Source organism: Lolium perenne, chromosome 2 (assembly GCF_019359855.2).
Source record: "Lolium perenne isolate Kyuss_39 chromosome 2, Kyuss_2.0, whole genome shotgun sequence".
Lineage (NCBI taxonomy): Eukaryota > Viridiplantae > Streptophyta > Magnoliopsida > Poales > Poaceae > Lolium > Lolium perenne.
This window is the reverse complement of record NC_067245.2, coordinates 206,245,278-206,258,743: the sequence shown is the minus strand read 5'-3', so window position 1 is coordinate 206,258,743 and position 13,466 is coordinate 206,245,278.

Here is a 13,466-nt window from a genome sequence, read left to right as displayed (position 1 = left end):
TGGATGAAGAAATCGTGTGGTGAAAAAAGATCTTCTAGATAGAAGGGAAAAAAGGTATTTTAACTGAGATAGGCGTTACCGTGCGTGCGCCAGGAAAAGCGGAGGACGTGTGTCCCCCACTTGCACGACGTGTCAACGTGGTGGAAGCAATGGACCCACAAGACAGAAAACCACGACTATTAACAGAGATGAAGTAAATTTGGTTAAGGGAAACATTCCGATAAGAAAAATAAAAGAAGATTGGCGACAGGAGAAGTTATTAAATACTTCGGGAGCCTTTGATCAAATACAAGTTTTTGCCCAAACGCTCGGGGGCTACTTCGACAAAAAGTAAAATTTCGAGTATGGCAGTATAGAAATTGCGGGAGCCTACAACCAAGCACAAGTCCTTGGCTGTAGCCTCGGGGGCTACTCCCATCGGGAGCGCTGTTCGCGCACCCGAGAGATGAAAAGAAGATCATATTGGGAAATAATGACAATATAGCGACAAGGTGGACTAAAATGTTGAGCCTACAACCAAGCACAAGTTCTTGGCTGTAGCCTCGGGGGCTACTCCCATCGGGAACGCTGTTCGCGTGCCCGATGAAATTAAAAAACGAAAAGATAGAAAAGCAAGAGAGTATATTTCGAGTTTTAATTAACTCTACATATACTCCCATCGGGAGAGCAATATAAGTCATATTTGACTCGATAAAATGTGCCATTCCAACAGCCGGAAAAGCACTCGACAATATATTCTCAGAACGCCGAAGTTGCGATCAATTTCTGAATGCCGCAAATTTGCGAAGGTAAGACCCCAGATCCGTTTCAAGGGCGTGGCATCGCCGAAGACTGCGCTCTGCTACTTTTATCCGTATCAACAGATACGAAGAAAAATCCTAACGGACGCGTTAGGTACTCGATAAATTTGACTGGGACTCGACAGAATGGTAAGACCTTAAGCGGCACCTGTCGAAGTTTACACCAGTATCCCGAGATCATGTCCAGGGACGTGATCTCGAAGAAGGTTTTTGCGGATTGCCACTAGAGCAGTTAACTAGTACCTGATCCGTCAGATGAACTAGCCCCAACTACCAGTATCCCTGTACAATATAGAATTTTATGTGAAGAAATATAAAAAAGATTAAAGCTCTCGAATAAAAATAAAACAGTGGAGATTTTCCCTGACTCTACGATTCAAGCAAAATCTCGGGGGCTACTGACATAGGCATCCCAAATGGGCCTGCCGAAGATAGTACCCGGGGTTTACTGAAGGCCCAGTACTCGAAGAATAAGAAGATTCGGGAGCCCAAGATATATTAAGGAAAGTTAGAGTTGTAATAGGAAGTGTTATTTGTAAATCCGGCGGGATGAGTTAGAAACCGTCCCGGACTCTGTAACTTGTACAAAACGAAACCCTCGGCTCCGCCTCCTATATAAAGGGGGAGTCGAGGGACGAAGAGGCAATCGAATCATTGTTACAAACCCTAGTTTTCATAATCGTCGAGTACTTTTCGGCTGAAACCTTCGAGATCTACTTGCCCTCTACTTCTAACTAAACCCTAGCCTTCAATCCATAGGCATTGACAAGTTGATACCTTGTCACTATACTCATCATGATATGTATGTGCATGGTCATGCCCTCTTTATTTGTCAATTGCCCAACTGTAATTTGTTCACCCAACATGCTGTTTATCATATGGGAGAGACACCTCTAGTGAACTGTGGACCCCGGTCCAATTCTCTTTACTGAAATACAATCTACTGCAATACTTGTTCTACTGTTTTCTGCAAACAATCATCTTCCACACAATACGGTTAATCCTTTGTTACAGCAAGCCGGTGAGATTGACAACCTCACTGTTTCGTTGGGGCAAAGTACTTTGGTTGTGTTGTGCAGGTTCCACGTTGGCGCCGGAATCCCTGGTGTTGCGCCGCACTACATCCCGCCGCCATCAACCTTCAACGTGCTTCTTGGCTCCTCCTGGTTCGATAAACCTTGGTTTCTTTCTGAGGGAAAACTTGCTGCTGTGCGCATCATACCTTCCTCTTGGGGTTCCCAACGAACGTGTGAGTTACACGCCATCAAGCTCTTTTTCTGGCGCCGTTGCCGGGGAGATCAAGACACGCTGCAAGGGGAGTCTCCACTTCTCAATCTCTTTACTTTGTTTTTGTCTTGCTTAGTTTTATTTACTACTTTGTTTGCTGCACTAAATCAAAATACAAAAAAATTAGTTGCTAGTTTTACTTTACTTGCTATCTTGTTTGCTATATCAAAAACACAAAAAAATTAGTTTACTTGCATTTACTTTATCTAGTTTGTTTTATTTACTGTTGCTAAAATGGCCAACGCTGAAAATACTAAGTTGTGTGACTTCACAACCACAAATAATAATGATTTCTTATGCACACCTATTGCTCCACCTGCTACTACAACAGAATTCTTTGAAATTAAACCTGCTTTACTGAATCTTGTTATGCGAGAGCACTTTTGCAGTGTTAGTTACGATGATGCTGCTGCCCATCTTAATAATTTTGTTGAACTATGTGAAATGCAAAAATATAAAGATGTAGATGGTGATATTATTAAACTAAAATTGTTCCCTTTCTCATTAAGAGGAAGAGCTAAAGATTGGTTGCTATCTCTGCCTAAGAATAGTATTGATTCATGGACTAAATGCAAGGATGCTTTTATTGGTAGATATTATCCCCTGCTAAAATTATATCTTTGAGGAGTAGCATAATGAATTTTAAACAATTAGATACTGAACATGTTGCTCAAGCTTGGGAAAGAATGAAATCTCTGGTTAAAAATTGCCCAACCCATGGACTGACTACTTGGATGATCATCCAAACCTTCTATGCAGGACTAAATTTTTCTTCACGGAATTTATTGGATTCAGCTGCTGGAGGTACCTTTATGTCCATCACTCTTGGTGAAGCAACAAAGCTTCTTGATAATATGATGATCAACTACTCTGAATGGCACACGGAAAGAGCTCCACAAGGTAAGAAGGTAAATTCTGTCGAAGAAACCTCTTCCTTGAGTGATAAGATTGATGCTATTATGTCTATGCTTGTGAATGATAGGACTAATATTGATCCTAATAATGTTCCATTAGCTTCATTGGTTGCACAAGAAGAATATGTTGATGTAAACTTCATTAAAAATAATAATTTCAACAACAATGCTTACCGGAACAATTCTAGTAACAACTATAGGCCATATCCTTATAATAATGGCAACGGCTATGGTAATTCTTATGGGAATTCTTACAACAATAATAGGAGTTCACCCCCTGGACTTGAAGCCATGCTTAAAGAATTTATTAGTACACAAACTGCTTTTAACCAATCTGTTGAAGAAAAGCTTGGGAAAATTGATATACTTGCTTCTAAAGTCGATAGTCTTGCTGCTGATGTTGATCTTTTGAAATCAAAAGTTTTGCCTAATGAGAATCATCATAATAAAATTGTTACTACAGCAAATGCCATTCAAGTTAGAATTAATGAGAATATAAGATTAATGGCTGAACTGCGTGCTAGGTGGGATAGAGAAGAAAATGAAAAACTAGCTAAAGAGAAGAATGTAGCTAAAGTTTGGACTATTACCACCACTAGTAATGCTAATGCTACACATGTTGCTGCACCTCCTACTAATAATAATAAAAGAATTGGTGTTAGCAATGTTTCCACTTCTAATGCAAAGCGCGAGAAAACTGCTGAAACTGCCTGTGATAAAGCTGCTGAAATTTTTTCCAACATTGGGGATGATGATCCCATTGCTTTAGATTATAATGGTTTGAATTTTGATGATTGCCACATCTCTGAAGTTATAAAGTTCTTGCAAAAACTTGCTAAAAGTCCTAATGCTAGTGCTATAAATTTGGCTTTCACGCATCATATTACAAATGCTCTCATAAAAGCTAGAGAAGAGAAACTAGAGCGTGAAGCCTCTATTCCTAAAAAGCTAGAGGATGGTTGGGAGCCCATCATTAAGATGAAGGTTAAAGATTTTGATTGTAATGCTTTATGTGATCTTGGTGCAAGTATTTCTGTTATGCCTAAGAAAATTTATAATATGCTTGACTTGCCACCATTGAAAAATTGTTATTTGGATGTTAATCTTGCTGATCATTCTACAAAGAAACCTTTGGGGAAAGTTGATAATGTTCGCATTACCGTTAACAATAACCTTGTTCCCGTTGATTTTGTTGTCTTGGATATTGAATGCAATGCATCTTGTCCCATTATATTGGGAAGACCTTTTCTTCAAACTGTTGGTGCTATTATTGATATAAAGGAAGGTAATATAAAATATCAATTTCCTCTCAAGAAAGGTATGGAACACTTCCCTAGAAAGAGAATGAAGGTACCTTTTGATTCTATTATGAGAACAAATTATGATGTTGACACTTCGTCTCTTGATAATACTTGATACACACTTTCTGCGCCTAGCTGAAAGGCGTTAAAGAAAAGCGCTTATGGGAGACAACCCATGTTTTTACCTACAGTACTTTGTTTTTATTTTGTGTCTTGGAAGTTGTTTACTACTGTAGCAACCTCTCCTTATCTTAGTTTTGTGTTTTGTTGTGCCAAGTTAAGCCGTTGATAGAAAAGTAAGTACTAGATTTGGATTACTGCGCAGTTCCAGATTTCTTTGCTGTCACGAATCTGGGTCCACCTCCCTGTAGGTAGCTCAGAAAATTAAGCCAATTTACGTGCATGATCCTCAGATATGTACGCAACTTTCATTAAATTTGAGCATTTTCATTTGAGCAAGTCTGGTGCCATTTTAAAATTCGTCAATACGAACTGTTCTGTTTTGACAGATTCTGCCTTTTATTTCGCATTGCCTCTTTTGCTATGTCGGATGAATTTCTTTGATCCACTAATGTCCAGTAGCATTATACAATGTCCAGAAGTGTTAAGAATGATTGTGTCACCTCTGAATATGTTAATTTTTATTGTGCACTAACCCTCTAATGAGTTGTTTCGAGTTTGGTGTGGAGGAAATTTTCAAGGATCAAGAGAGGAGTATGATGCAACATGATCAAGGAGAGTGAAAGCTCTAAGCTTGGGGATGCCCCGGTGGTTCACCCCTGCATATATTAAGAAGACTCAAGCGTCTAAGCTTGGGGATGCCCAAGGCATCCCCTTCTTCATCGACAACATTATCAGGTTCCTCCCCTGAAACTATATTTTTATTCCATCACATCTTATGTGCTTTTTCTTGGAGCGTCGGTTTGTTTTTGTTTGAATAAAATGGATCCTAGCATTCACTTTATGGGAGAGAGACACGCTCCGCTGTAGCATATGAACAAGTATGTCCTTGGTTTCTACTCATAGTATTCATGGCGAAGTTTCTCCTTCGTTAAATTGTTATATGGTTGGAATTGGAAAATGATACATGTAGTAATTGCTATAAATGTCTTGGGTAATGTGATACTTGGCAATTGTTGTGCTCATGATTAAGCTCTTGCATCATATGCTTTGCACCCATTAATGAAGAAATACATAGAGCATGCTAAAATTTGGTTTGCATATTTGGTTTCTCTAAGGTCTAGATAATTTCTAGTATTGAGTTTGAACAACAAGGAAGACGGTGTAGAGTCTTATAATGTTTTCAATATGTCTTTTATGTGAGTTTTGCTGCACCGGTTCATCCTTGTGTTTGTTTCAAATAAGCCTTGCTAGCCTAAACCTTGTATCGAGAGGGAATACTTCTCATGCATCCAAAATACTTGAGCCAACCACTATGCCATTTGTGTCCACCATACCTACCTACTACATGGTATTTTCCGCCATTCCAAAGTAAATTGCTTGAGTGCTACCTTTAAAATTCCATCATTCACCTTTGCAATATATAGCTCATGGGATAAATAGCTTAAAAACTATTGTGGTATTGAATATGTAATTATGCACTTTATCTCTTATTAAGTTGCTTGTTGTGCGATAACCATGTTCATTGGGGACGCCATCAACTATTCATTGTTGAATTTCATGTGAGTTGCTATGCATGTCCGTCTTGTCTGAAGTAAGAGAGATCTACCACCTTATGATTAAGCATGCATAATGTTAGAGAAGAACATTGGGCCGCTAACTAAAGCCATGATCCATGGTGGAAGTTTCAGTTTTGGACATATATCCTCAATCTCAAATGAGAAAATTATTAATTGTTGTTACATGCTTATGCATAAAAGAGGAGTCCATTATCTATTGTCTATGTTGTCCCGGTATGGATGTCTAAGTTGAAGAATAATCAATAGCGAGAAATCCAATGCGAGCTTTCTCCTTAGACCTTTGTACAGGCGGCATAGAGGTACCCCTTTGTGACACTTGGTAAAAACATGTGCATTGTGATGATCCGGTAGTCCAAGCTAATTAGGACAAGGTGCGGGCACTATTAGCACACTATGCATGAGGCTTGCAACTTATAAGATATAATTTACATGATGCATATGCTTTATTACTACCGTTGACAAAATTGTTTCATGTTTTCAAAATCAAAGCTCTAGCACAAATATAGCAATCGATGCTTTTCCTCTATGGAGGACCATTCTTTTACTTTCAATGTTGAGTCAGTTCACCTATTTCTCTCCACCTCAAGAAGCAAACACTTGTGTGAACTGTGCATTGATTCCTACATACCTGCTTATTGCACTTATTATATTACTCTATGTTGACAATATCCATGAGATATACATGTTACAAGTTGAAAGCAACCGCTGAAACTTAATCTTCTTTTGTGTTGCTTCAATGCCTTTACTTTGAATTATTGCTTTATGAGTTAACTCTTATGCAAGACTTAATTGATGCTTGTCTTGAAGTGTTATTCATGAAAAGTCTTTGCTTTATGATTCACTTGTTTACTCATGTCATATACATTGTTTTGATCGCTGCATTCACTACATATGCTTTACAAATAGTATGATCAAGGTTATGATGGCATGTCACTCCAGAAATTATCTGTGTTATCGTTTTACCTGCTCGGGACGAGCAGAACTAAGCTTGGGGATGCTGGTACGTCTCCGACGTATCGATAATTTCTTATGTTCCATGCCACATTATTGATGTTATCTACATGTTTTATGCACACTTTATGTCATATTCGTGCATTTTCTGGAACTAACCTATTAACAAGATGCCGAAGTGCCAGTTGTTGTTTTCTGCTGTTTTTGGTTTCAGAAATCCTAGTAAGGAAATATTCTCGGAATTGGACGAAATCAAAGCCCAGGGGCCTATTTTTCCACGAAGCTTCCAGAAGTCCGAAGACGAAACGAAGAGGGGCCACGGGGTGGCCAAACCCTAGGGCGGCGCGGCCCCACCCCTGGCCGCGCCGGCCTGTGGTTTGGGCCCCCCGTGCTGCCTCCTGACTTGCCCTTCCGCCTACTTAAAGCCTCCGTGACGAAACCCCCGATGCGAGAGCCACGATACGGAAAACCTTCCCGAGACGCCGCCAACGCCGATCCCATCTCGGGGATCCAGAGATCGCCCGGCACCCTGCCGGAGAGGGGAATCATCTCCCGGAGGACTCTACGCCGCCATGGTCGCCTCCGGAGTGATGTGTGAGTAGTCTACCCCTGGACTATGGGTCCATAGCAGTAGCTAGATGGTTGTCTTCTCCCCATTGTGCTATCATTGTCGGATCTTGTGAGCTGCCTAACATGATCAAGATCGTCTATCTGTAATTCTATATGTTGCGTTTGTTGGGATCCAATGAATAGAGAATACTTGTTATGTTGATTATCAAAGCTATGTCTATGTGTTGTTTATGATCTTGCATGCTCTCCGTTATTAGTAGATGCTCTGGCCAAGTTGATGCTAGTAACTCCAAGAGGGAGTATTTATGCTCGATAGTGGGTTCATGTCTCCGTGAATCTGGAGGGGTGACAAGAACCTCTAAGGTTATGGATGTCTTTGTTGCCACTAGGGATAAAACATTGGTGCTATGTTCAAGGATGTAGTCACTAGTTACATTACGCGCAATACTTAATGCAATTGTCTGTTGTTAGCAACTTAATACTGGAGGGGGTTCGGATGATAACCTGAAGGTGGACTTTTTAGGCATAGATGCATGCTGGATGGCGGTCTATGTACTTTGTCGTAATGCCCAATTAAATCTCACTATACTCATCATGATATGTATGTGCATGGTCATGCCCTCTTTATTTGTCAATTGCCCAACTGTAATTTGTTCACCCAACATGCTGTTTATCTTATGGGAGAGACACCTCTAGTGAACTGTGGACCCCGGTCCAATTCTCTTTACTGAAATACAATCTACTGCAATACTTGTTCTACTGTTTTCTGCAAACAATCATCTTCCACACAATACGGTTAATCCTTTGTTACAGCAAGCCGGTGAGATTGACAACCTCACTGTTTCGTTGGGGCAAAGTACTTTGGTTGTGTTGTGCAGGTTTCACGTTGGCGCCGGAATCCCTGGTGTTGCGCCGCACTACATCCCGCCGCTATCAACCTTCAACGTGCTTCTTGGCTCCTCCTGGTTCGATAAACCTTGGTTTCTTTCTGAGGGAAAACTTGCTGCTGTGCGCATCATACCTTCCTCTTGGGGTTCCCAACGAACGTGTGAGTTACACGCCATCAGGAAGCCTTAGGAGGTTTCCCAGATTTCACAACGTCCACAAAGCTTTTGGTGCAATTGGACTTGTCAGAACCAGATGCATGCAAAAAATCCTCCAAAGCAGGAACAGAAGAACCAATACATTCTCCCACCAAAACAGAGAGATCCTTGAAGTCCACAATATGTCCAATCGTAATATGCTCATCTTGATGCAAAAATCTAGCAGAAATCACCTGCTCTTTTGAATCCAGAAGCAATAATCTTTTTGCATGGGGCTTCAAAATAAGGAAGGCAGATTTACCCATAGGGATTTTAGCATCCAATTTGCCCAGATCTGAGTAAGTTACCCTCCAACGGATAGGAGATGGTTCATTGAAAGAAGAAAAGCCCGGTGGAGAAACAAGGCACTCTTGCACGAAAACCAGATGAGAAGGAAATCTTAAAGAAGATCCAGGATAAAAGACTTCATTATCACGGAGGGTTTTACCAACCAAGGGTGAATCCTTGTGGTTTACTAAAGCCAACCAATTCTTCGGCCACAAAAGGAGAAAACCAGAGCCAGAAATGGGGGAACCATTGTCGATGAGAGATTCAAAGGAAACCTTCCATCGACCAAGGGGGGAATAGGGGGAGCCATGAAGAGATCACCTTGGGAAGGATCCAACGATGCACAAGCTGAGCGGAGAGGCTTGGAAAGATCACCGGAGATCCGAGGAGTCACCTTGGGAGACGCCGGAGATGGAGGTGGTGGGAGAGGAGAGCCATGAACGTTCGATGTGTTGAGTTGCATTTCCTGAGTACTTAAGCCGCATCGAAATCATGTTCATGGACCCTGTCCAATTAGCATACCATTACACGTACGGGGAACCTCTTGTCAGAGCTGCGGAGTTGCCTAATCTATCAACACAGCTGCGAAGACTACATAATTGGTACTTGGATGCATGTAAGGACGGTCAGAACTGGATCATGGTGGCAATAAGAGATGAGCACTACGGGCGAACTGACGTGATGAACATCGAATTTTGTGAATTATTTCAGTTATTCAACCAAGACGCCCTCGAAAAATCTCTGCTGAGTGCATACTGTCTGTAAGTATTATTTATGTAATTAAGTCTCTACCGCGGCTCGTCCATTATTGCATGCATATAACCATACTCTCACTGTATTATGCAGAATGAAGATTCGCGAATGCCGCAAGGGGCAAATTTATGATCTTAGGTTCGTTGACCCATATACCGTGAATGGGTATACTGTCGACAACTCTCCCAAGGACACGGAGAATAACTTGGTATATGTCTTAAGGAAAAACTCATACAAAAGGGAAATACTATTTCCTTACAACTTCGCGTGAGTGTTACTGTCTTCACACATTAAATCTTTTTCGCTTACTCCATGTGTTAAGTGTAATTGATGAGTTATGCATATATATATATATATATATATATATATATATATATATATATATATATATATATGTGTGTGTGTGTGTGTGTGTCCGCAGGTTTCACTATATCCTGCTAGTCATTGAACCCGACACCGGGATAGTAGAAGTCATGGACTCGAAGAGTAAACCCCTTGAGGCGTGGGGGGACATGGCTGATATCCTCCACAAGGCTTGGAAACGGTTCACCAACAAAGCTCCGGGTTTAAAGAATAAAGAACTTCGAATAAAACATGTACTGGTAAGTACTACTGGCTAGGCCGCGCATCTCTTTGATTCTAGTTTCAATACCATTATTATCATCCTTGATTATATATATATATTATTTTGATTGAACTTTGTTCTCGTAAAGTGCTTGAGACAAGAGGACGGGAATAATTTATGCGGGTTCTACGTTTGCGAGTTCATCCGCCAGAATACCCACCATGTGAGGGACATTTTGGAACAACTTGATGTAAGTAATTAAACAACATTCATGGCTTTATTTTATCACCTTGTGTTTCATTCACATACACACACACATATATATTGACCACCGTACCTTCTTCAAATTATTAGATCGAACGGTTGCGGGACGGTCTTCTAGCAACTGAGCGTGTACGAGCAATTCAAGAAGAACTGGCGGGATTCTTACTTGAGCATGTCATAGCTCCAGACGGAGAACACTATGTGGCCAACCACCAATATCAAAGTTGATGTAGACATATACATATATATATATATATATATATATATATATATATATATATATATATATATATATATATATATATATATATATATGCATGAACGTGTGTCACTTTGATCGATATATGTAATATAATGGTTTCCTATATATATATATATTTGAATTGTTTGCATTAATATTATACCGGGTTTTCGAATGGGGCAGAGTCTCTGCGCGGCAGAGTTTTAGTGCAATTCCACTGCCGCAGCAGAGTCTGCCGCGGCAGGGAATTGCAATAAAACTCTGCCGCGGCACAACCCTTTTGCACCGGTTCGTATTACGAACCGGTGCAAAAGCTCCCCCGCCGAGCGCCCCACAGCCTGCCACGTGGTGACCCCTTTAGCACCGGTTCGTAAGTGAACCGGTGCAAAAGGGGCCTTTGCACCGGATGGTTTGCACCGGTTGGCCATCCGGTGCATATGGCTCATACCAACCGGTGCAAAAGGCCCCGTTTCCACTAGTGTGAGGTACGAAGTAAAAAAATTATTCACACCTAGAAATGTTTTACGTTTATAATATAACTCATATAGTTTCTTAGGGGTGAATAACCTGCGTATTTGTGAGGTCGGCGTTGTACGTGTTTCTCAATAAAAAAAACTTGGTGGTCTACATGTAGAAAATGTTGTGTATTTTTTCATAGATTTTTTCTGTTTACCAAGAAAACTTATGTGAGGTGTGGGTTTTATATGGTAATTGGCTATGTATAGTACCATACCATGTAATTTAAGCAATTCTAAGAATTTAGAAAAAAATTGATGGATAATAGTGTATATATCAATTATGAATCAGAAAATATAGAATAATACAATTTATAATTGTCTCGAGTGCATGTTTCCTTCACGGGGCAACCCATTTAGTGTATGCTAGTCGTTTTTTTCCTATTTCACCCAATTGGCGTACATGAATGTAAATAATACCAAAATTTGTATTTAATAGCTAATACACCACCACTAAGTATACAATCAGAGAGTTCACATGCCATAATATCGAACACAAGTTTCAGATGACCCAAGTTTCATAGAAATACATAAAATAAGATAGATACGTGAGAACTGAGAACGCATCGTATTGTCGGATGACCACTTGCTTCTTTCAAACCAAGCCCTTTGAGCCGGGTCGATGATTTGCAAGTCATCCATCATGATCTCGTTCTCCTCGGTGATCAATTTAGCCTCTACCTCCATTTCACCTGACCAAGCATTTCTCTCTTCAACTGGTAGAGATCTCTCTTGTACCTCAAGGGTTTTATTTCTGAGGTCAAGAAAGCTTACTATTTGGTCATGTTTTCTCCAAGTGTCTCCTCTCATCTCTCTTGGCATTTGCCTCCTCCTTCACAGAAATCAACCCCTTCAGTGTCTCATGTAATGCAAGTGATAAACCATCACGCTTTAGATCTTACTTGGCGGCCTTGTGCCCCCTTGGTCGAATAACATGACCACTCGTGTTTGTGCCACCCTCTTTAAGAGCGATGACCGATGGTTCATTGCCGCGTTTCTTCTATCCTTCTTTACCCATTTTATATGAATGATAGCTTGTTTCTCACTTGGGTCACATTTGATCATCTTCCTTTATAAGTACAAGTGAATAGTGTGTTCTCGTATAGCTCCTTCACGTGATACACAGCTTGTAGCACCTACATATAGATGAAAAGCCACTAGATATAGCCACATATGCAAGGTATAGTCACATATTTAAGTTAGACGGGGTTTTACCAAGTCTCCAATACTGATGCCACTCATGGGTCGGTCCTTCACATGCTCATAAGAAGGCTTTGGATGAATTCAACCTCTTTTCCCGAGTGGCCGCAACATTGGCTTCGGCTGCTTGTGCCTTGCATTATCAACTCCTTTGAGGCTTTGACTAACCCTTATGTTGCTGGGCTGCTGGGCTGCATTGGATGGAGCCCTACGAATCCACATGACATGTATAAGTAGGTAAGATATGGGTATACTTGTGGGTATAGTCCTATACCCATGCCCTACCACTTGATGGGCACGTTAAGCTATCCACGGTTAGATGAGGCCATGGGTAAAATTGACATCCTTACACAAAACACACTTGTTTTGGGCTGGTGTGCTTATAAGAAAACCGACGCAGATTTTTTGGTTTCTCGTTTCGGTCCATGGACCTCCACGACCCAACAAATGTTGCGACTCATTGCCCCCACCACCCCCACCAACAAGCTGGAAGATTTTAACTTCTGCCCGCCATCAGTTCTTGTCTAACTCCTCCTTTGCTCATTGCGGTGCGCTTGTGAAATGAGGGTTTGCCACAGAAAATATTCTTACAGCCATTTCTTTCGACTTGATAATGTGTGTATTGCTCAAAATGTAATGAAAAATGTGATATTTTTCTAATGGGGCATAGCCTCCAGCAGCAAAGCCTGAAGATCTTTCTACATGGACAAAAACAAACATAGGGTAAAGTATCCCTCAAGGCTACACACCATAGTACCCCCTACTATTTTGCTCACAAAGTGTTTCCACAGCAACAAACTAGTCATGCTTCTAAATTTTGCTCCTAGTCAAATTGATTTTTTTACAATTTTGACAAAATGTGTAGCCAAACCTACCAACAATTATAATATCACATTTTATAGAACATGAAAATACCTCACAAAGTGTTGCATCGGCCGAGCAGCAACTCCCGACACCATGAACGGGCCCACACTGCAGGAGCGGCAGATGGCCCGAGAGGCCTGGATGCTAGTGCTATCATGGGCGCACAGGGAC